The following is a 25040-nucleotide window of genomic DNA, read 5'->3' as shown; positions in this document are numbered from 1 at the left end:
ACTGTTGGAATATAGCGTGCAATTCTGGTCCCCTTCCTATCGGAAAGATGTTGTGAAACTTGAAGGGGTTCAGAAAAGATTTACAAGGATGTTGCCAGGGTTGGAGGATCTGAGCTACAGGGAGAGGCTGAACAGGCTGGGGCTGTTTTCCCTGGAGCGTTGGAGGCTGAGGGGTGACATTATAGAGGTTTGACAAAATTATGAGGGGCATGGATAGGATAAATAGACAAAAGTCTTTTTCCTTGGGGTCAGGGAGTCCAGAACTAAAGAGCATAGGTTTAGGGTGAGATGGGAAAGACATAAAAGAGACCTAAGGGGCAACTTTTTCACACAGAGGGTGGTACGTGTATGGAATGAGCTGCCAGAGGATGTGGTGGAGGCTGGTACAATTGCAACATTTAAGAGGCATTTGGATGGGTATATGAATAGGAAGGGTTTGGAGGGATATGGGCCGGGTGCTGGCAGGTGGGACTAGATTGGGTTGGGATATCTGGTCGGCATGGACGGGTTGGCCGAAGGGTCTGTTTCCGTGCTGTCCATCTCTATGACTCTAGAAGTCCTTTAGGAGTGAGTTAGCTCAAGTTGAAGGCCTGTATATTCCTGTGAGGGTGAAGGGCAAGGTTGGCAGAAATAGGGATCCCTGGATGACAAGAGATATTGAGGCTTTGACCAGAGAAAAAGAGGAGGCATAGCTCAGGTCCAGGTAGCTGGGATTAAGGGAATCTCTGGAGGTATACAGGGAATACAAGAGTTTACTGAAGAAGGAAGTTAGGAAGGTGAAAAGGGGGCATGCTGAGGGTGGTTCTAAAGAGGTGTTTTAATTATATTAAAAGAAAAAGAAGAACTGGAGAGAAAATAGGCCCCTCAAGGACCAGCCTGGAAATGTACGTGCAGAACCGCAAGAGATGGCCAAGGTTCCCAGTCAATATTTCTCCTCTGTGTTTACTCTGGAGAAAGACATGAAGACTTGGGATCTTGGGGAATTTCGTGGTGATATCTTGGGGACAGTCCACATCACAGCAGAGGAGGTGTTGGAATGTCTTGGTCCTGACCAGATCGATCCAAGAACACTGTAAGAGGCGAAGGGGGAAATTGTGGGACGTGATATCTTTGCCTCATTGTTCGCCACGGGTGAGGTCCTGGAAGACTAGAGAGTGGTGAGTGTTGTGTTATTATTCAAGGGCGGCAAAGCAAAACCTGGGGACTAAAGATCAGCAAGCTGAGCATCCGGGGTGGAGAAGTCACTTGAGAAGATTCGGAGGGATAAGATATACATGTGTTTGGAAAGACAGGGTTTAATTAGTAGTAGTCAGCTTGGCTTTGTGAGTGGGAGATCAGGCCTCACAAATTTGTTAGAGTTCTTTGATGAAGTGACCAAGAAGGTTGATGAGGGCAGGGTAGTAGACGTAATCTACATGCAGTTCATAGAACATTGCAGTGCAGTACAGGCTCTTCGGCCTTGATGTTGTGCCAACCTGTGGAACCAATCTGAAGCCTATCTATTCCACACCATTCCATTTTCATCCATATGTTTAATCAATGACCATTTAAGTGCCCTTAAAGTTGGTGAATCTACTTAAATCTATTTAAATGCCCTTAAAGTTGGTGGTAGGGCATTCTATGCCCCTACTACTCTCTGATTCAAGAAAATACCTCTGACATCAGTCCTATACCTATCACCCCTCAATTTAAAGCGATGTCCATGTGCTACCCACCACCATCCAAGGAAAAAGGATCTCCCTGTCCACCCTGTCTAACCCTCCAATTATCTTATATGTCTCAATTAAGTCACCTCTCAAACATCTTCTCTCTAATGAAAATAGCCTCAAGTCCCTCAGCCTATCTTCATAAGACCTTCTCTCCACAACAGACAACATCCTAGTAAATCATCTCTGAACCCTTTCCAAAGCTTCCACATCCTTCCAGAACTTTCACATCCTTCCGTGGGCGGCACGGTGGCACAGTGGTTAGCACTGCTGCCTCACTGCACCTGAGACCTGGGTTCAATTCCCGTCTCAGGCGACTGACTGTCTGTGTGGAGTTTGCACATTCTCCCAGTGTCTGTGTGGGTTTCCTCCGGGTGCTCCGGTTTCCTCCCACACTCCAAAGATGTGCAGGTCAGGTGAATTGGCCACGCTAAATTGTCCGTAGTGTTAGGTAATGGGTAAATGTAGGGGTACGGGTGTGTTGCGCTTCGGCGGGGCGGTGTGGACTTGTTGGGCCAAAGGGCCTGTTTCCACACCAGTAATGTAGTGTAATGTAGTGTAAATGTAATGTAACTGTACGCATTACACCAAGTGCAGCCACACCAGAGTTTTGGAAAGCTGCAACATGACCTCGTGGATCCAAAACTCAATCCCTCGACCAATAAAAGCGAACACACCACATGCCTGTAAGGCCTTTGACATGGTAGGCTGCTCTGGAATGTTAGATTGGGGGGGAATCCAAGGTGAGCTTTCAAATTGGAGATGAAATTGGCTTGTTGGTAGGAAGCACGGGTAATCGTGGAAGAATGCTTGGTGGACTGGAGGCCTGTGAATTGGGGAGTGCCTCAGGGGTCTGCACTGGGCCCAGTACTCTTTGTCATCCAAATCATTGATATAGATGACAATGTACAAGGCATGATTAGTAAGTTTGCTGATGACACTAAAATAGCCGGTATCATGGACAGTGAGGAAGGTTCTCAGAAATTGTGGCATGGAGAAGTGGGCTGAGAAATAGCAAATGGTGTTTAATACAGATAAGTATGAGGTCCCTTGTTTTGGAAAGTCAAATCAAGGTCGGAGTTTTGCCTTGAATGGCAGAGCCTTAAGGAACGGAGTGGAACAGGTTCACAGTTCTCTGAAAGTGGAGTCCCAGGTAGATAGAGCAGTGAAGGCAGCTTTTGGCACACTGGCCTTCATCAGTCAGGGCAGTGAGTGTAGACGTTGGGAAGGTCTGTTGCAGTTAAACAGGACATTGGATAGGCGATACATGGAGTATTGTGTTCAGTTTCGGTTACCTTGTTGTGGGAAGGATGTTATTAAACTGGAAGGAGTGCAGAAGGAGTTTACAAGGATGTCGCCTGGACTCAACGGTCTGAGTTGTAGGGAGAGATTGGACAAGCGAGGATGTTTTTCTCTCAAGCGTAGGAGACTGAGGGGGGACCTGAAAGAGGGGTATGAAATTATGAGGGGCACGGATAGGCTGAGTGCATTCAGTCTTTTTCCCAAGGTTGGAGAATCGAGGACTAAAGGGTTTAAGGTTAGATTAGGTTACTTACAGTGTGAAAACAGGCCTTTGGCCCAATCCGACCCGCCAAAGAGCAACCCACCCAGACCCATTCCCATTCCCCTACACCTAACACTACGGGCAATTTAACATGGCCAATTCACCCTAACCTGCACATTTTTGGATTGTGGGAGGAAACCGGAGCACCCGGAGGAAACCCACGCAGACACAGGGAGAATGTGCAAAGTCCACACAGACAGTCGTCTGAGGCGGGAATTGAACCCGGGCCTCTGGCGCTGTGAGGCAGCAGTGCAAACCATTGTACCACCATGCCGCCCACATGGGGGAAAGAATAAAAGGGAACCTGAGGGGCAACTTTATGGAATGAGCTGCCAGCGGGAATGGTTGACACTAACAACATTTAAAAGGCTTTTAGACAAACACATGGATGGGAAAGGATTAGAAGGGTATGGGGGTCGTGATTAGAGTGGTGCTGGAAAAGTACAGCAGGTCAGGCAGCATGCGAGGAGCAGGAAAATCGACGGTTCAGGCAGGAGCCCTTCATCAGGCCAAGTGCTGGGGAATGGGGTTAGCATGGATGAACATTTCGGTCAGCATGGACCAGTTTGGGCCAAAGGGTCTGTCTCCATTCTGTCGGACTCTATGACTCTCTGACTCTAATATCTTTCCTCTAAGAGGGAGACCAGAATTGAATGCAGTTTGCCAAAAGTGAGCTAACCAATGTCGCATACAGCTGCAACGTGGCCTCCCAACCTCTGTACTCAATGCACTAACCAGTAAAGGCAAGTGTAACGAACGCCACATTCTCTACCCTGTCTACCTGCGACACCACTTTCAAGGAACTATGAACATTTCGCTCCAAGCTCTCTTTGTTCATCAACACTCCCTCGGACCTTACTATTAAGTGCATAAGCCCTGCCCTCAAAATACAGCACCGCTCATTTATCTAGATTATACTCCATCTGCCATGCCTTGGCCCATTGGCCCATCTGATCGACCTGCCGTTATATTCAGAGCTAACCTTCTTTGCCGAGTTGAGGTTGAAGCATTTCATTTTATTGCCTCCTCCGCCCAGCTGTGACCCGCAAAATAAATCATTTTATTGAAGGCTCCATCAAGTATGATTTGAGTTAGGCCAGATTCAAAAAAAGAAAGTGTTTCACGAAAATAACGGATGATGGAATCTGGAAATTCCCTCTCCATGACTTGCGACCCAAACAACAACAACTCTACGTAGACCAGAATTCGAACCATGTTGTAGGTGCTGGACCACGGGTGTGCCACATTAGGATAGTACAATGTGTACAAGCAAACATGAAGAGTTGCTGCATGACGTAGTACTATTTCAGAAGCTAAGTGAATAGAAAAGGCAAACCAACATACATATTGTATGGGAAAAATAGTGTGTTTTGCCTCAAGCTGAGTCGTGTGATCAATGGAATCACATAGAACATAGAAACATAGAAAAATACAGCGCAGTACAGGCCCTTCGGCCCTCGATGTTGCGCCAACCGAAGCCCACCTAACCTACACTAGCCCAATAACCTCCATATGCTTATCCAATGCCCGCTTGAATGACCATAAAGAGGGAGAGTCCACTACTGCTACTGGCAGGGCATTCCATGAACTCACAACCCGCTGAGTAAAGAATCTACCCCTAACATCTGTCCTATACCAACCTCCCCTTAATTTAAAGCTGTGTCCCCTAGTAACAGCTGACTCCATACGTGGAAAAAGGTTCTCACTGTCAACCCTATCTAAACCCCTAATCATCTTGTACACCTCAATCAAATCTCCCCTAAACATTCTTTTCTCCAAAGAAAACAGCCCCAAGTGTCTCAGCCTTTCCTCATACGATCTTCCTACCATACCAGGCAACATCCTGGTAAACCTCCTCTGCACCCATTCCAGTGCCTCCACATCCTTCCTATAGTATAGCGACCAAAACTGCACACAATACTCCAGATGAGGCCGCACCAGAGTCTTATACAACTGCAACACAACACCTTACACTTACCTTTAAATAAGATAAAACTTCGGCTCTCAGCTATCCCCTTGATATATTTGAAGGGGGTTCGTTCTGGTCCATATCAAGGGACCACCCCTTCAGTGACCTGTTATAACCCACACAACAGGCTCTGCTCTGTTGCTAGGCAGAATTGAATGTCACTAATGGCTTGGAATATGGTCAAATATGACGTCCTTGGAACTGAGTGCATACCTGAATTTTACAATATTCACCAAATACTGGCTGCTATAGCATAAACTGAGACGATGAAATGGACAATCAGCAGAAATATTTACCTCGTTTCTCTCTCTTCACAGGTACGACCTAATCAGTTGATTGTTAATCGTCTCAAACCAAGATTGCAAGAGGTTGTCAGGTTAGCATTCTAGGCCTAACCATCCTTAGTTATTGGTCAATGATATTCATATCCATGTCGAGTAAGACCTTCTTTACACCATCCATGACAAAGCAGCCTGCTTGACTGATGTCCTAGCCACCACCTTCAGCGCTGACAGTCAGTAGCAGCACAGCAACTTGCCAAGACTCCAAACCTCCAACCTAAGAAAAAAAGACAGCCAGGACAGCAAAAATAAGACATAAGACAGATAAAGGTATGACTCATGAGGGAGGGGTTTAGACTCAAGGACCACTACAAGGGAATGGTCTGCATCTGAACCAGACTGGCACTCACATCCTTGCACAAAGACTCGTGCTGTTGGGAAGTGTTTACAAATGAGTTCAGCAGAGGCAAGGAGTGTTAGTTCAATGCTGGAACAGCATTGCTTGGAAAAGGAGCCAAGGCAGAGGGAGTTCAGCCACGATGAGCCTCAAGGCATGGTTTTACTTTAGTGGTAAGACATGGGTTAAGGGCATGGTTTGGCATGTGGAATTGCAGTGTTGTTTCCATCACAGTAATGTGGTTGAGGGAGGATCAGAACTCAAATTTCCAGGTACAGGATCTTCAGGCAGAACAGGAGAAGGTATGAAAGGGGAGGTGATGTCTCATTATTACTTAAGGAGAGAGAAATGCAGCAAGGAGGGATGATATTGAACATAGAACATTCCAGCGCAGTACAGGCCCTTCGGCCCTCGATGTTGCGCTGACCTGTGGAACCAATCTGAAGCCCATCTCTCCTACATTATTCCATTTTCACCCATATGTTTATCCAATGACCTTAAAGTTGGCGAGTCTACAACTGTTGCAGGCATTGCGTTCTACTACTCTCTGAGTAAAGAAACTACCTAGGTCATCTGTTCTATATCTATCACCCCTCAATTTAAAGCTACATCCCCTCATGCTAGCCATCACCACCTGAGGAAAAAGCCTCTCCCTGTCCACCCTGTCTAACCCTCTGATTATCTGATATGTCTCAATTAAGTCACCTCTCCACCTTCTTCTCTCCAATAAAAAGAGCCTCGGGTCCGTCAGCCTTTCCTCATAAGACCTTCCCTCCATACCAGACAGCATCCTCGCAAATCTCCTCTGCACCCTTTCCAAAGTGTCCACATCCTTCCAATAATGTGGTGACCAGAACTGGACGCAATACTCCAAGGGTCATCAAATGAGACTTTCTGGCGACAGCTGAGTAATAAAAAGGAAGAAGTTACACTTTGGAATGTTTTATAAGCTTCTAAACAGCCAACAGGCATTTGAAAAGCAGAAATGCAGACAGTTCAGTGAGGTGTGCAAAAATAATCAACATTCACTTGGAATATTGTGTTCAGTCCTGGTCGCCTCATTATAGAAAGGATATGGAAGCTTTAGAGAGGGTGCAAAGGAGATTTACCAGGATGCTGCCTGGATTGGGGGGCATGTCTGATGAAGAAAGGTTGAGGGAGCTAGGGCTTTTCACATTGGAGTGAAGAAGGATGAGAGGTGATGTGATAGAGGTGTATAAGATGATGAGAGGCAGAGATAGAGTGGATAGTCAGAGACTTTTTTCCCAGGGCGGAAATAGCTTTCATGAGGGGGGCATAATTTTAAGGTGATTGGAGATGTAGGTAGGTTCTTTACACAGAGAGTGGTGGGTGCATGGAATGCACTGCTAGTGGTGGTAGTAGACTCAGATACAGTAGGAACATTTAAGCCACTCTTGGATAGACACATGGATGAAGTGAAATGAAGGGTATTAAGTTCATTTGATCTTAGAGTAGGATAAAAGGTCGGCACAACATCGAGGGCCGAAGAGTCTGTACTGCATTGTACTGTTTGGTGCTCCATATCATCGGCAGTCCCTCGCAGATGAGGATGACTCTCTTCCACTCACAGGGTGAGTCCATCGGTGGCTGCTGTGGCTAACCAATGTTACACTTGGGCAGGTGGTGGTCACCGAAAGGGGTGGCGGGGCTTTGGTGCGGCAGTCCTGGCTTCCATTTTTCTTTCCCGACGGCAAGTCTCCAGGTGCTCCACACCTTCCCGGACGCTCCTCCCCCACTTCAGGACAGTCTTGAGCCATGTCCGTGGGAATGTCACCCTTGCCCAGTGAGGCCCTGAAGCACGCCAAAAGCCTATCCACAAATTCCCTCTAAGTCTTTCCCCTCTCACCCCCAAATCTTTGCTCTCCTGTCCAGGACTCAACCAACCCTATGGAAATGATCTTGTCTATCCACCCCATCCATGCCCCTCACAATTCCACAAACCTGGATTTCCCGAAGGCCTTTGATAAGGTGCTGCAGAGGAGGCCACTGAATAAGATGAGGGCCCATGGTTTTAGAGACTAGATCATAGCACAGATAGAAGATTGGCTGTCTGGGAAGGAGGCAGAGAGTGGGGTTAAAAGAGTCCTTCCCAGGATGGAAGCTGGTGACGAGTGGTGTTCCACAAAGGGTCAGTGTTGGGACCACAACTTTTCACCTTATACATTAATGATCTGGATGAAGGAAGTGAGGACATTCTGGCTCAGTTTGCAAATGATACAAAGGTAAGTGGAGGGGCAGGTAATATTCCGGGGAGGCTGGAGAAAGATATAGACAGGCTAGGAGAATGGGCAAAGAAGTGGCAGATGAAATACACCGTGGGAAAGTGTAAGGTCATGTTCTTTGGGAGGAAGATTAAAGGGGGAGAAAATTTAGAAACCAGAAGTGCAAAAGGACTTGGGAGTCTTTGTCCTGGTTCCTCTTAAGATAAACTTGCAGGTTGAGTCAGTCGTTAGAAAGGCAAGTACAACATTGTCACACATCTCAAGAAGACTAGAAGCAGGGACGTACTTCCGAGGCTCTGATCAGACCACGTTTAGAGCATTGTGAGCAATTTTGGGCCCTATATCTCAGGAGAGATGGGTTGGCCATGGAGTCGGTCCAGAGGACGTTCACGAGAATGATCCTAGGAATGAGGACTCTGGGACTACACTTGATGGAGTTGAATGGGATGAGGGGGCATTTGACTGAAAATTCAGAATACTGAATGGCCTGGACAGAGTGGACATTTCCATTGGCAGGAGAGACGAGGACCTGAGGGCACAGCCTTAGAGTAAAGGGAAGACCTATTAGAATGGAGATAAGGAGAAACTTCTTCGGCCAAAGAGTGGTGCCTCTGTGGAATTCTTTGGCACAGAAGGCTGTGGAGGCCCGGTCATTGGGTATAGTTAAAACAGAGATGGATAAGTCCTTGATTGCTAAAGCGATCAAAGGTTATGAGGAGAAAGTGGGAAAATGGGGTTGAAAAACCTGTCAGCCATGATTCAATGGTGGAGCAGACTTGATGGGCTGAATGGCCTAATTTCTGCTCCTATGTCTTATGGTCTTACGTCTTGTGACAGTCCATGGCTGCAACACAGGACCTTCCCGGACAGTATCTGAATTAGCGTTATCTGTAGCAGTCCTCTGTCAAATCTCAGCATTATCGTTGAAAAAACAAAGTCCTTAGTAATTTGGGATTCTGATCAATTGTCACAACAAGAAGCCAGAGTCGAGATTAGAGTGGGGCTGGAAAAGCATATTTTTCCCGATGAAGGGCTTTTGCTCGAAATATTGATTATCCTGCTCACCGGATGCTGCCTGACCTGCTGTGCTTTTCCAGCACCACTCTGGTCTAGACTGTGGTTTCCAGCATCTGCAGTCCTCAGTTTTACAACAAGAAGCCAGCTCACACCATCTTCTCCAGGGTAATTAGGTGTGGGAAATGAAAATATGATGTTTTCTGTTTTTATTACAGATATCCAATATATATATATACAGCATTCTGCTTTTTGGTTAGTGAATAGGGAGAGGGAGGGCAACAGAGCGACAGAGTGAGAGAAAGAGAGAGAGAGAGAGAGATCATAGAATCCCGACAGTGTGGAAACAGGCCTTTCAGCCTAACGAGGAGAAAGTGAGGGCTGCAGATGCTGGAGATCAGAGCTGAAAATGTGTTGCTGGAAAAGCGCAGCAGGTCAGGGCAGCATCCAAGGAGCAGGAAGGGCTGGTGCCCGAAACGTTGATTCTCCTGTTCCTTGGATGCTGCCCTGACCTGCCGCGCTTTTCCAGCAACACATTTTCAGCTTTCAGCCGAACGAGTCCACAATGACTCTGCGAAGAGTTTGCTCTCTGCCATCTTTGATTTCTGATCTCCCTCATCATCTAACCTTCCCTTGACCTTCACTTTCCTTCTGTTTGCCATTCCCTGTTCTTCAGTCGCATAAAACCACCTGTTTCGGTCCAAAAAACAGGAACTGTTTTCTCTGTCTCCCTCAAGGCTGCCTGGCTGCTGTGTTTCTCCAGCACTTGCTTTTTGTTGAATATTTGAGATCTTCAGCGTCCAGGGAGTATTTTTGTTTTGTGTCAGAATGGTGAGCAGTTTGGAGGGGAACTTGATTGGTCGTGGTTGCACGTATCTGCTGACTTTGACCTTCTCAATTGTTGTGGTCATGTTCTGGAAAGAATGAGTGTTTTTACATCATAGAAAAAGGCTGTTTGGCTCAACTGTGTCCACTCCAAACTTCAAGCATCTATCGATACTAATTTCATTTTTCGACGCCTGTAGCATAACCTGTTATGCTATGAAATTTGAAATGCTCCTTGATTTCCACTATTATCCTTTTAGGTGGTGAATCCACCACTATCTAAACGAGAATATTTTTCCACAAATCCCCATTAATCTGGTAAGATGGCGGTGGAGTAGGATGCTCCAGGGGAGCTTGCCCATTCCAGCTGTTGTTTTTCTTTACCTCCCTCTTTTTTCCTTCCTTCTGTGGTTTTTTTTGACACCCGGCCCTGGCCTTCACTACCAGCATTCGAAGCGGGGTCGGCAGCCCAGGGTGGGGAAGCTGGTGATCAGTGTGCCCAGAGGAGGGACGCCAGCGATCAGAGGCCTGGAGCAAGGATGCCAGTGACCAGTGGTCTGGAGTGGGAACGCCAATGACCAGTGGTCTGGAGTGGGGATGCCAAAAACCAGTGGCCTGGAGCAGGGATGGCAATGACCAGTGGTCTCGAGCAGGGGCGCCAATGACCAGTGGCCTGGAGCAGGGGCACCAATGACCAGTGGCCTGGAGCAGGGACGCCAATGACCAGTGGTCTGGAGTGGGGATGCCAAAAACCAGTGGCCTGGAGCAGGGACGGTAATGACCAGTGGTCTCGAGCAGGGGTGCCAATGACCAGTGGCCTGGAGCAGGGGCGCCAATGACCAGTGGCCAGAGCAGGGGTGCCAATGACCAGTGGCCTGGAGCAGGGGTGCCAATGACCAGTGGCCAGAGCAGGGATGCCAATGACCAGTGGCCTGGAGCAGGGGTGCCAATGACCAGTGGCCAGAGCAGGGGTGCCAATGACCAGTGGCCTGGAGCAGGGGTGCCAATGACCAGTGGCCAGAGCAGGGATGCCAATGACCAGTGGCCTGGAGCAGGGGTGCCAATGACCAGTGCCCAGAGCAGGGGTGCCAATGACCAGTGGCCTGGAGCAGGGGCACCAATGACCAGTGGTCTCGAGTGACTAGTGGAGAAGGTGAGGACCGCAGATGCTGGAGATCAGAGCTGAAAATGTGTTGCTGGAAAAGCGCAGCAGGTCAGGGCAGCATCCAAGGAGCAGGAGAATCGACGTTTTGGGCATAAGCCCTTCTTCAGGATGCTGCCTGACCTGCTGCACTTTTCCAGCAACACATTTTCAGCTCGAGTGACTAGTGGCCAGAGCAGGGATGCCAATGACCAGTGGCCTGAAACAGGAATGCCAATGACCAATGGCCAGAGCAGGGACGCCAGTGATCAGTGGTCTGGAGCAGGGATGCTAATGACCAGTGGTCTGGAGCAGAAACACCAGTCACCAGTGACCAGTGGCCAGAGCAGGGATGCCAGTGACCAATGGTCTGGAGTGGGGACATCAATGACTAGTGGCCTGGAGCAGGGACGCCAATGACCCGTGGCCTGGAGCAGGGACGCCAATGACCTGTGGCCTGGAGCAGGGATGCCAATGACCCGTGGCCTGGAGCAGGGACGCCAATGACCAGTGGCCTGGAGCAGGGACGCCAATGACCAGTGGCCTGGAGCAGGGACGCTAATGACTAGTGTGGCTTGAGCAGGGGATGCCAGTGTCGAGTGTGGTGGTAGCCAGTGACCAGTGTCCTGGAGCCGGGGTGCCAATGACCAGTGCGGCCAGAGCAAGGATGCCAATGACCAGTTTGGTCTGGAGCAGGGACGCCAGTGACCAGTGTGTCCCGAGCTAGGATGCCAGTGACCATGTGGCTGGAGTGTAGAGTGTGGTGGTAGTTAGTGGTGAGGCCACGAGGAGGCCCCCTAGCTGGTGTGCTGCACAGGACACTTGGGAGAGAGACTGGGATGTTTGTCTTTTCAACTTTGCTTCTTCCTTTTTCTGACCTATGGTTGTATGGTGTACAGCTGTAATGTCACTTTTTCCTTCTTCGTTTCGCTATTCTCTAACTAAGGATTGTACCTAGCCACTCTGAACCTAAGATGATGCCATGCAATGGTGACATTGTTACACTTTAACTATCTTAACTGAGGAAGCTTGACTTAGGGACCTATATACCGAGATGGCACCGGAAGTGGCGACTTATAAATGTTTCACTGTAGTCGTTTGGCAATGAAGCTCATTCTGTTTAATTCAATTCAAACCTTCTGTGCCCCTTAGTTATTGAGCTCTCTACTCAGGGGAAAGCTCTCTACTAATGCCATTTGTAGCATTGTACATCTCAATCAATTCTCCCCTCAGATGTACCAAGTAACCCCAGTTCGCCAAGTCTCTCCTTGCAGCTTTTAGTCCAGGCAACATCCGTATAAATCTCCTCTGCACCATAGCTCATGTGATCACAGTACTCTAGCTGTGGCCTAACTAATGTTATATACACCTCCATCATAACCTCTTTGCTCTTGAATTCAATAATAAAGACAAGCATCCCAAATGCTTTCTTAATCAGTTTGTCTACCTCTCCTGTACCCTTCAAGTATCTATGGATATGCACATCTCGATCCCTCTGACCCCTAGACCCTAGAGTGTTACAAGGGGACATAAATTTAAGGTGAAGGGTGGAAGGTATAGGGGATATGTCAGGGGTGGGTTCTTTACCCAGAGAGTAGTGGGGGCATGGAATGCGCTGCCCGTGGGAGTGGTCGAGTCAGAATCATTGGCGACCTTTAAGCGGCATTTGGATAGGTACATGGATGGGTGCTTAATCTAGGTTAGAAGTTCGGCACAACATCGTGGGCCGAAGGGCCTGTTCTGTGCTGTATTGTTCTATGTTCTATGTTCTCTGTTCCCAGGTGTGGTGGTCGTGCACACCGGGTCACTTTAATCCACTGTACTTCTTAAGATCCTAAAATGGATCGCGTCAAATTTTTTCAGGATTAAATCCCAATCTCCAGTGTTCCATCCAACAGGCAAGCAAGTCGATGTCATGCCGTACTCTAAGGCTTTCCTCATCATGATTTATCACACCACTCATTTTCCCATGCTATGTGCGAATTTACTGGTCGCATCCCTCCATTCATGTGGAGATCGTTAAGGGCTGAAAATGTGTTGCTGGAAAAGCGCAGCAGGTCGGGCAACATCCAAGGAGCAGGAGAATCGACGTCGATTCTCCTGCTCCTTGGATGCTGCCTGACCTGCTGCTGCGCTTTTGCAGCAACACGCTTTCAGCTCTGATCTCCGGCATCTGCGGTCCTCCCTTTCTCCTAGTAGATCATGAAGGGATCAAACTCCACGTAACGCCACTGAACACAAGTTTCCAGTCACAGAAACAGAAGCAGCCTTTGGCCATTATCCCCTGCCATTCAGCCAAGTTTGGATCCAAGTTGCCAAATTGTCCTGGCTGTTGTGGTCTTTTAGCTTCTGAACGAACCAATCTACCATGCAAAGCCTTTCTGATATATAGAACAGTGACATGGTTTCGGTGACATGGTGTGACTCCAGACCAGAGCTGGGCCCGGGTACCTGACGGCAGAAGCGGTGGAATTCAGGTTCCTGGGGCACCACATGAGGGGATAGATTTTGTGGCTTTGTTTTTTCTGATGGCAACGACTCGTGATGAATGCGAGGAGTAATTTCTTTTTTTTTTGGCTGTTTCTTTTATTCCCGGTTCTGTTTATGATCTGTCTTTCTATGCTATAAGTGGATGCTGGAGAATGGCAACTTTGTACATTTTCCATTGTGTTGCTGTTGTCCTGGGTCATAGAGTCATAGAGCTCTATAGCACAAAAAATGGACCATTTGGTCCAATTTGTCCGTGGCCGACGAAACGTCCTAAGGTAATCCCTCCCATTTGCCAGCATTGGGCCCAGATCCCTCCAAAACCTTCCTGTTCATATCACCATCCAGATGGCTTTTATAGAACATAGAACATAGAAGAATACAGCGCAGTACAGGCCCTTTGGCCCTCGATGTTGCGCCGATCCAAGCCCACCTAACCTACACTAACCCACTATCCTCCATATACCTATCCAATGCCCGCTTAAATACCCATAAAGAGGGAGAGTCCACCACTGCTACTGGCAGGGCATTCCATGAACTTACGACTCGCTGAGTGAAGAACCTACCCCTAACATCAGTCCTATATCTACCCCCCCCTTAATTTAAAGCTATGCCCCCTTGTAATAGCTGACTCCATACGTGGAAAAAGGTTCTCACTGTCAACCCTATCTAAACCCCTAATCATCTTGAACACCTCTATCAAGTCACCCCTAAACCTTCTTTTCTCCAATGAAAACAACCCCAAGTGCCTCAGCCTCTCCTCATACGATCTTCCTCCCATACCAGGCAACATCCTGGTAAACCTCCTCTGCACCCGTTCCAGTGCCTCCACATCCTTCCTATTGTATGGCGACCAAAACTGCACACAATACTCCAGATGCGGCCGCACCAGAGTCTTATACAACTGCAGCATGACCTCAGGACTCCGGAACTCAATTCCTCTACCAATAAAAGCCAGTACGCCATATGCCTTCTTCACTGCACTATGTTGTAATGTATTTAAATGTTGTAATTATATCGACCGCCACCCTTTCCTCTGGCAGCTTATTTTGCATACATGCACCACCCTCTGCATGATAATGTTGCCCCTTAGGGCTCTTTCAAATTGTTCTCCTTTTATCTAGGCCCTTTTGTTTTGGACTCCCCTACCCTGGAAAAAGAAACCTTGATGATTCACTCTACCCATGCCCCTCATAATTTTATAAACCTCAGCTTTCGACACTCCAGGGAAAATAGCCATAGCCTATTCAGCCTCTCCCTATTGCCCAAACCCTCCAACTCTGGCAGCATCCTTAAAAATCTTTTCTCAACCCTTTCAAGTTTAATGACATCTTTTCTCTAGCAGGGAGGCCAGATTTGAACAGAATACAGTCGGTTCTGATATAGCACAATCGTTGCGTTCTCATGCAGTCTTGTGTTATAAGAAAACCGCGCAATAGCTGTTCCATTAAACTAATGGGGGCTGGAATCGCGTTATAGCCAATGTAAGGAAAGTTTGCATTCTACAAATAATGGTCTAAATTCTTCCATCACCTTAAAGCAATTCGTGCTGAAGAAATACGCATTATAGCAGAACTCACTGTGTGAAGTGTTTATGCCCAAAACGTCAATTCACCTGCTCCTCAGATACTGCCTGACCTGCTGTACTTTTCCAGTGCCAGACTTTTCGACTCTGTTTTCCAAAAGTGGCCTCACCAATGTCCTGTACAGCTGCAACACGATCTCCCAACTCCTATCCTTCTTCGCTCGCCTATTTACCTGTGCCTCCACTTTCAAGGAACTATGAACCTGTACTTCATGGTCTCTTTGTTCGGAGGGTCTGTGTGGACTTGATGGGCAGAATGGCCTGCTTCCACACTGTAGGGATTCTATGATACAATTTTCTTTGGGCCAGAGCTCGTCTTGGGGATACAAAATTAATGACAATCTGAGACTGGTCCAGCTGAGAAAAGAAGCGAGTCAAACAGTCAGGGCAGGCAGGCACAAAGCAGAGAACAAGGTAGGACAGATAAATTAAATTACATTGATTTCAATGCAAGAGGCCTAACAGGGAAAGCAGATGAACTCAGGCATGGTTAGGAACATGTTAGCTGGATGTCATTGCAATTACAGAAACATGGCTCAGGGATGGATAGGACTGGCAGCTTAATGTTCCAGGATACAAATACTACAGTGACAGAGAGGCAAAGAATAGGGAGAGAGTGCAGTTGAACACGTGGCTGCAAGGATGGTGTAGGAGGGAGGGCTTCAGATATTTGGACAATTGGACTGCATTCTGGGGAAGGTGGGACCTGTATAAACAGGACGGGTTGCACCTGAACCAGAAGGGCACCAATATCCTGGGGGGTAGGTTTGCTAGCACTCTTCGGGGGGGTTTAAACTAATTTGGCAGGGGGATGGGATCCGGACTTGTAGTCCAGCAAGTAAGCTAGCTGTGTGTCAGGATGTCCAAGACTGTAGGGAGGCTGTGGAGAAGGTAGCACTGACAGGGACTACTTACGGACACAGAGATGGGCTCAAGTGCGTATACTTCAATGCAAGGAGTATCAGAAATAAGGTGGGTGAACTTAAGGCATGGATCGGTACCTGGGACTACGATGTTGTAGCCATCACGGAAACATGGATAGATGAGGGACAGGAATGGCTGTTGGAGGTTCCTGGTTACAGATGTTTCAGTAAGATTAGGGAGGGTGGTAAAAAAGGAGGGGGGGTGGCATTGCTAATTAGAAATGGTATAACGGCTGCAGAAAGGAAGTTTGAGGGAGATCTGCCTCTGGAGGTAGTATGGGCTGAAGTCAGAAATAGGAAAGGTGCAGTCACCTTGTTGGGTGTTTATTATAGGCCCCCCAATAGCAGCAAAGATGTGGAGAAACAGATTGGGAAACAGATTTTGGAAAGGTGCAGAAGCCACAGGGTCGTAGTCATGGGCGACTTCAACTTCCCAAATATTGATTGGAAGCTCTTTAGATCAAGTAGATTGGATGGGGCGGTGTTTGTGCAGTGTGTCCAGGAAGCTTTTCTAACGCAGTATGTAGATTGTCCAACCAGAGGGGAGGCCATATTGGATTTGGTACTCGGTAACGAACCGGGACAAGTGGTGGGCTTGTTAGTGGGTGAACATTTTGGTGATGGCGACCACAATTCTGTCACTTTCACCTTGGTTATGGAGAGGGATAGGTGCACACAACAAGGAAGTTTTTACAATTGGGGGAAGGGAAATTACGATGCTGTAAGACAGGATTTGAGGAGCATACGTTGGGAGCATAGGCTGCCAGGGAAGGATGTGGTGGAAATGTGGGACTTTTTCAAGGAGCAGATACGACGTGTCCTTGATATGTATGTACCGATCAGGCAGGAAAGAAATGGTCGTGTGAGGGAGCCTTGGTTGACGAGGGAGGTTGAATGTCTAGTAAAGAGGAAGAAGGAGGCTTACATAAGGTTGAGGAAACAAGGTTCAGACAGAGCAGTGGAGGGATACAGGATAGCCAGAAGGGACCTGAAGAAAGGGATTAGGAGAGCTAAGAGAGGGCATGAAAAATCCCTGGCGGATAGGATCAAGGATAACCCCAAGGCATTCTATGCGTATGTGAGAAACCTGAGAATGACGAGAACGAGGGTAGGTCCGATCAAGGACAGTGGTGGGAGACTGTGTATTGAGTCGGAAGAGATAGGAGAGGTCTTGAACAAGTACTTCTCTTCAGTATTTACGAACGAGAGGGACTGTATTGTTGAAGAGGAGAGTGTGAAACGGACTGATAAGCTAGAAGAGATATCTGTTAGGAAGGAAGATGTGTTGGACATTTTGAACAACTTGAGGATAGACAAGTCCCCCGGGCCTGACGGGATATATCCTAGGATTATGTGGGAAGCAAGAGAGGAAATTGCAGTACCGTTGGCAATGATCTTCTCGTCTTCACTGGCAACGGGGGTGGTACCAGGGGACTGGAGAGTAGCGAATGTTGTGCCCCTGTTCAAAAAAGGGAATAGGGATAACCCCGGGAATTACAGGCCAGTTAGTCTTACTTCTGTGGTAGGCAAAGTAATGGAAAGGGTACTGAGGGATAGGATTTACGAGTATCTGGAACGGCACTGCTTGATTAGGGACAGCCAGCACGGATTTGTGAAGGGTAGGTCTTGCCTTACAAGTCTTATTGAATTCTTCGAGGAGGTGACCAAGCATGTGGATGAGGGTAGAGCAGTGGATGTAGTGTACATGGATTTTAGTAAGGCATTTGATAAGGTTCCCCATGGTAGGCTTATGCGGAAAGTCAGGAGGCATGGGATAGAGGGAAATTTGGCCAATTGGATAGAAAACTGGCTAACCGGTCGAAGTCAGAGAGTGGTGGTAGATGGTAAATATTCAGCATGGAGTCCAGTTACAAGTGGAGTTCCGCAGGGATCAGTTCTGGGCCCTCTGCTGTTTGTAATTTTTATTAATGACTTAGATGAGGGAGTCGAAGGGTGGGTCAGTAAATTTGCAGATGATACAAAGATAGGTGGAGTTGTGGACAGTGAGGAGGGCTGTTGTCGGCTGCAGAGGGACTTAGATATGATGCAGAGCTGGGCTGAGGAGTGGCAGATGGAGTTCAACCCTGCCAAGTGTGAAGTTGTCCATTTTGGAAGAACAAATAAGAATGCGGAATACAGGGTTAATGGTAGGGTTCTTGGTCAGGTGGAGGAACAGAGGGATCTTGGGGTCTATGTACATAGATCTTTGAAGGTTGCCACTCAGGTGGATAGAGTTTGTAAGAAGGCCTATGGAGTATTATCGTTCATTAGCAGAGGGATTGAATTCAAGAGTCGTGAGGTGATGTTGCAGCTGTACAGGACTTTGGTTAGGCCACATTTGGAGTACTGTGTGCAGTTCTGGTCGCCTCACTTTAGGAAAGATGTGGAAGCTTTGGAGAGGGTGCAGAGAAGATTTACCAGGATGTTGCCTGGAATGGAGAGTAGGTCATACGAGGATAGGTTGAGAGTTCTCGGCCTTTTCTCGTTGGAACGGCGAAGGATGAGGGGTGACTTGATAGAGGTTTATAAGATGATCAGAGGAATAGATAGAGTAGACAGTCAGAAACTTTTTCCCCGGGTACAACAGAGTGTTACAAGGGGACATAAATTTAAGGTGAAGGGTGGAAGGTATAGGGGAGATGTCAGGGGTGGGTTCTTCACCCAGAGAGTGGTGGGGGCATGGAATGCGCTGCCCGTGGGAGTGGTAGAGTCAGATTCATTGGCGACCTTTAAGCGGCATTTGGATAGGTACATGGATGGGTGCTTAATCTAGGATAGAAGTTCGGCACAACATCGTGGGCCGAAGGGCCTGTTCTGTGCTGTATTGTTCTATGTTCTATGTTCTATGTTCTATGATAAAAAGGGAGGCAAGAGAGGAGGGGGAGAGGCGTTTTTGCTAAGGTACAGCATGACAGCTGGACTGAGGGAGGATATTCCCGGAAATACGTCCAGGGACGTGATCTGGGTGAAACTGATGTGAGAAACGAAGCTCACTCACTTCGATAATTTCAGTCCGAGACAAGATCTGAATCAGTAGTGTCATTTATTTGACTCTTGCAAGAGGGTGTGATGTCCACTGTCTACAAGGCAGGGACTCACACACACACACCGAATTCAACCAATACACGATATTTATGTAATTTTGTTCCTTTTTTTTATCCCATTGCTCCCCCACCTTTTACATCTTCCACTTCTCTAAGACCGGCAGCCATTACTCCTGTTTATCTCTTGCCTTATCGGGCCTTGTCTGTGACTAAATGCTTATTTCTGGTCTCACAAGGCCGTTTGACCTCATCCTGCTGTAGGTCATTGTTAGATATTATCTCCTCCCTCCATCTGTGCTTTCCCCTCCCATACTGATCCTTATGACCTTCTAATTGGGGTTTGTTCCTGTGTTTCTGTAAAAGTGGGAAACAGATGCTTATAACTACTGCTTGTACAAGCATATCTGGCTTAACCTATATCCTCACAGCACCTTATCTATTTGTCTGTAACATCTACCATTGTTTTGCAGTCACGTTTCATTCTTGCATACAATTTTAGCTAATACAAAAACAATTATGTATTTCCTCCACATAGTTTGCATTCTTGTTGACTCAGCTCTTGGCTGAAACTGGTGTGAGTTCACTTACCTTGCATAAGTAATTATAAATGCAGAAGTAACACTACTTTACCTATATCCCACACTGAGAAATAAGAAAGGGATGATCACCTTATTGGGATTGTACTGCCACAGGGTTAAGGGTGTAGATTAGATTTCCTACAGTGTGGAAACAGGCCCTTCGGCCCAACCAGTCCACACTGACTCTCCGAAGAGTAACCCACCCAGACCCATTTCCCCTCTGACTAATGAACCTAACACTACGGGCAATTTAGCATGGCCAATTCACCTGACCTGCACATCTTTGGACTGTAGGAGGAACCAGAGCACCTGGAGGAAACCCACGCAGACAATGTGCAAACTCCACTCAGACAGTCACCCAAGGCTGGAATCGAACCTGGGACCCTAGTGCTGTGAGGTAGCAGAGCTAGCCACTTTGCCATCGTGCCTTAGATGGAGAGGGGTTTGTTAAGCATGTACAAGACAATTTTCTGATTCAGTATGTGACTGTACCTACTAGAGAAGGTGCAAAACTTGGCCTACCGTTGGGAAATAAGGCAGGGCAGGTGACTGAGGTGTCAGTGGGGGAGCACTTTGGGGCCAGCGACCATAATTCTATTAGTTTTGAAATAGTGATGGAAAAGGATAGACCAGATCTAAAAGTTGAAGTTCTAAATTGGAGAAAGGCCAATTTTGACGATATTAGGCAAGAACTTTCAACAGCTGATTGGGAGCAGATGTTCATAGGTAAAGGGACGGCTGGAAAATGGGAAGCCTTCAGAAATGAGATAACCAGAATCCAGAGAAAGTATATTCCTGTCAGGGTGAAAGGGAAGGCTGGTAGGTATAGGGAATGCTGGATGACTAAAGACATTGAGGGTTTGGTTAAGAAAAAGAAGGAAGCAGGTATAGACAGGAGAGATCGAGTGAATCCTTAGAAGAGTATAAAGGCAGTAGGAGTATACTTAAGAGGGAAATCAGGAGGGCAAAACAGGGACATGAGATAGCTTATGGCAAGAGTTAAGGAGAATCCAAAGAGTTTTTATGAATATATTAAGGACAGAAGGGTAACTAGGGAGAAAATAAGACCCCGCCCAAAGATCAGTAAGGTGGCCTTTGTGTGGAGCTGCAGGAGATGGGGGAGATACTAAATGAGAACTTTGCATCAGTGTTTACTCTGGAAAAGGACATAGAAGATGTAGACTGTAGGGAATTACATGGTGACATCTTGCCATATTACAGATGAGGAAGTGTTGGATGTCTTGAAATGCATAAAAATGGATAAATCCTCAGGACCTGATCAGATGTACCCAAGAGCACTGTGGGAAGCTAGGGTAGTGATTGCTGGGCTTCTTGCTGAGATATTTGGATCATCAATAGTCATAGGTGAGGTGCTGGAAGACTGATGGTAAGGACAAGCCAGGGAACTCCAGATCGGTGAGCCTGATGTCGGTGGTGGGCAAGTTGTGGTCAGGATGTACATGTATTTGGAAAGGCGAGCACTGATTAGGGGTAGTCAACATGGCTTTGTGCGTGGGAAATCATCTCACAAACTTTATTGGGTGTTTTGAAGAAGTTACAAAGAGGATTGATGCGGGCAGAACGGTGGACATGGACTTCAATAAGACGTTCAACAAGGTTCCCCACGGGAGACTGGTTAGCAAGGTTAGATCTCATGGAATACAGGGAGAACAAGCCATTTGGATACAGAACTGGCTCAAAGGTAGAAGACAGAGGTTGTCTTTCAGATTGGAGGCCTGTACCCAGTGGTGTGCTGCAAGGATCGGTGCTGGGTCCACTACTTTTCATCATTTATATAAATACTTTTGATGTGAGCACAAGAGGTATAGTTAGTTTGTAGATGACACCAAAATTGGAGGTGTAGTGGACAGCGAAGAAGGTTACCTCAGATTACAACAGGATCTGGACCAGATGGGCCAATGAGCTGAGAAGTGGCAGATGGAGTTTAATTTAGATAAATGCGAGGTGCTGCATTTTGGGAAAGCAAATCTTAGCAGGACTTATACACGTAATGGTAAGGTCCAAGGGAGTGTTGCTGAATTAAGAGACCTTGGAGTGCAGGTTCATAGCTCCTTGAAAGTAGAATTGCAGGTAGATGGGATAGTGAAGAAGGCGTTTGGTATGTTTTCCTTTATTGGTCAGAGTATTGAGTACAGGGATTGGGAGGTCATGTTGCGGCTGTACAGGACATTGGTTAGGCCACTGTTGGAATATTGTGTGCAATTCTGGTCTCCCTCCTATCGGAAAGGTGTTGTGAAACTTGAAATGGTTCAGAAAAGATTTACAAGGATGTTGCCAGGGTTGGAGGATCTGAGCTACAGGGAGAGGCTGAACAGGCTGGGGCTGTTTTCCCTGGAGCGTCGGAGGCTGAGGGGTGACCTTATAGAGGTTTATAAAATCATGAGGGGCATGGATAGGGTAGATAGACAAAGTCTTTTCCCTGGGGTCGGGGAGTCCAGAACAAGAGGGCATAGGTTTAGTGTGAGAGGGGAAAGATATAAAAGGGACCTAAGGGGCAACTTTTTCACCCAGAGGGTGGTACGTGTATGGAATGAGCTGCCAGAGGATGTGGTGGAGGCTGGTACAATTGCAACATTTAAGAGGCATTTGGATGGGTATATGAATAGGATGGGTTTGGAGGGATACGGGCCGGGTGCTGGCAGGTGGGACTAGATTGGGTTGGGATATCTGGTCGGCATGGACGGGTTGGACCGAAGGGTCTGTTTCGGTGCTGTTCATCTCTATGACTCTGTGACGGAATCGTACCATATAGCTGAAAATCACACAACACCAGGTTATAGAGTTTTTAACTTTGTGGATTTTTAACTTTGTACACCCCAGTCCAACACAGGCATCTCCAAATCATATAGCTGAAGCCTGTCTTGATAAAACTCGACCAAATCTACTTCATCTAAATTATTTAAAGTTATGGCTTTATTTTTTTTTGTTTTATTTTTATTTCTGTTATGTTTTATAGAAATAATCAATGCAACGCGGAATCATATCGTTTGCAAATAGTACAGTGGGAAGAGGGTAAAAAGAACATTCGGCCGAAGGGGGCTCGAACCCACGACCCTGAGTGTCCGAGGGTTAATCTCACTCTGCGGCTGCGCGATGGATCCCAGCCTTCTCCCCCTTGCCTGTGTGGGGGATGGGGAGGGGGTGGGGGATGGGGAGGGGCGAGCGGATGTCAAACAACCTGCGGTCCAAGGAAGTGGGCGGGAGCATGAATCTCCAGGAGATTGACGGGCTGATTGACAGGCTGGTTGCTTGGCGATGCGCAGCGGGGCCAATCTCCGGGGGGAAGGGCGGAGCCAGGTTCCCGCTGTGATTGACAGGCTGGTTGCCTGGCGATGCGCAGCAGCGAGCAAGCTCCGGGGGGAGGGGGAGGGGAAAAGGGCGGAGCCAGGTTCTCCCTGTGATTGACAGGCTGGTTGCCTGGCGATGCGCAGCAGCGAGCAAACTCCGGGGGGAGGGGGAGGGGAAAAGGGCGGAGCCAGGTTCTCCCTGTGATTGACAGGCTGGTTGCCTGGCGATGCGCAGCGGGGGCATCTCCGGCGGGGGGGGGGAAGGGCGGAGCTAGGTTCCCACTGTGATTGACGGGCTGGTTGCCCGGCGACGGGCGCGTTGGGAAGCGCGGAGCCCGCGAGACAAGGGTGTTTGACGAGTGACTGACAGGCTGGTTGCCTAGCGACGCGCTGCAGGGGCGGGCTCCGCATCCAAACTGCTTGCTCTTGAATGGAGTCAGCGCCCACCGATGGAAGCGCCGGTAATGTGCACTTTCTTCTCTGTCTGTCTTCTTAATTTTTGCATATTAATATCTGCTGTTTGCATAATTTAGAGCGCCTCTTTATTGATTGCAACAGGAGAGACGGGAGGGGAGGGGGAATAAGCTAATGCAGCAAAGCTGGCACTCTGTTCCTGCAATAGCAGAGATCTGCACCAGCTTTTCGCCGTTTTAAGCCAAATAGCACTCAAATAGAAAATGCACACAACAAAATAGCATTTCCAACAGATTATGGTCGTGGCAAAAGGTGAAGCCAGCATGTTTTACTGTGGAGTGCAAAAATTAAATGTAGGGGTGCAACAAAATGTGACATGAGAAACTGGATGTATTTATTCCCCAGTTATTGTGTTTTGTAGGCTTTTTTTTTGAGGGCAGCATTTGTTTGCATAATAAACTTTGTTTTGTTTTTAACACGAGTTGATTTTAAAATCAAAAATTTCGAAATCGTTTCGGAAAAGGGGGGGGGGGGTTTGCACAATTTGTCCACTTGCAATAGAATTACATTAATTTGGCGCGCACCGTTGTAAATATTGAGACGGAAATTAGTGTGTTGTTTGTATTAACCCATCCTCCTCTCTTGAGAAATCAATTAAAAGGTGTGGAATTGGGGTGGCTGGTCTTGCAGAACAGAAGAAAGGTGAAGGTGCTGGTGGGGGAGGTGGGGAGAGGGTGGTGCTGCCAGGATTGGAAATTCACTGGGGGCTGCAGAGATATAGCCTTCAAATTCATTCAGCCTAAATGGCCTTTTCTTCATTTTTTTGGGGGGGGGGGGGGGAAGGGGGGTGAAGGGAGATTGAGAACTGGTTTGTCACTTTTGTTCCCAACATCTATTCTTCTCCCCACCTCGACGAGTAAAAGCAGCAAATGCAATGTGGACCTTTTATCTGCAGGAAGCAGATTCTTAACCGTTTGCTTTGTGCCATTGGCAAAAGAATGTTTTTGGTGGAAGTCAAATGCTCGCAAGAGGTGGATGCAAACGGACAGGTGCAAATGCAAAACAAAAAAGTGTTTTGATCAAATTAATTGATGCGTCGTATTCAGACCACTTGGCTTTTTCAAAACCTTTTTTTTGTCTACCTTTGTCTTTTTTGAAAGAGCGGTTTGAATAGCTCGTTGTGATTCGCTGGTTATTCTGGGGGAATGCATGTGGCATTGGGGTTTGGTTTGGAGAATGAGGCAATGTGTGAGAGAGAGAGAGAGAGAGAATGGTTTTGTGTATATGCACATCTCCACTGTCCTGCACGTTGAACACCATTTATTAGGGCAGGACCGTCTGACCCAGGGGAAGTTTTTGCTGCAGTCCTCTTGGAGGACAGGGATGGCTTGCACTAGTTTCAGTGAAAGATCTGTCTCTCCCCCCCCCCCTCCTATTCAGCCCCTCCAGCCTATTCCAGCAGTCAGTGAGGTTACAGGCAATCTTGGACTTTCTGCAATTTACCTGCCCAACTTCATGGTGAAAATCCTGAATATTTCCAACCTTTTACTCATGGCACCTG

General features: G+C 47.5%; 1 long non-coding RNA gene across 3 annotated transcripts in view; it reads left to right on the top strand.

Annotated features, from left to right (window-relative positions):
* Positions 1-23481: 23481 nt before the first annotated feature.
* Positions 23482-25040, top strand: part of LOC140459002 (uncharacterized) — an 886814-nt gene continuing 885255 nt past the window's right edge. For all 3 annotated transcript variants that reach the window (XR_011953813.1, XR_011953812.1, XR_011953811.1), the window contains exon 1: positions 23482-23526. This is a non-coding gene — a long non-coding RNA (uncharacterized lncRNA). The remainder of the gene's footprint in view (positions 23527-25040) is intronic.

Source organism: Chiloscyllium punctatum, chromosome 34 (assembly GCF_047496795.1).
Source record: "Chiloscyllium punctatum isolate Juve2018m chromosome 34, sChiPun1.3, whole genome shotgun sequence".
NCBI lineage: Eukaryota > Metazoa > Chordata > Chondrichthyes > Orectolobiformes > Hemiscylliidae > Chiloscyllium > Chiloscyllium punctatum.
Note: the sequence above shows the minus strand (reverse complement) of the source record. Positions and strands in the feature narration are given on the sequence as shown.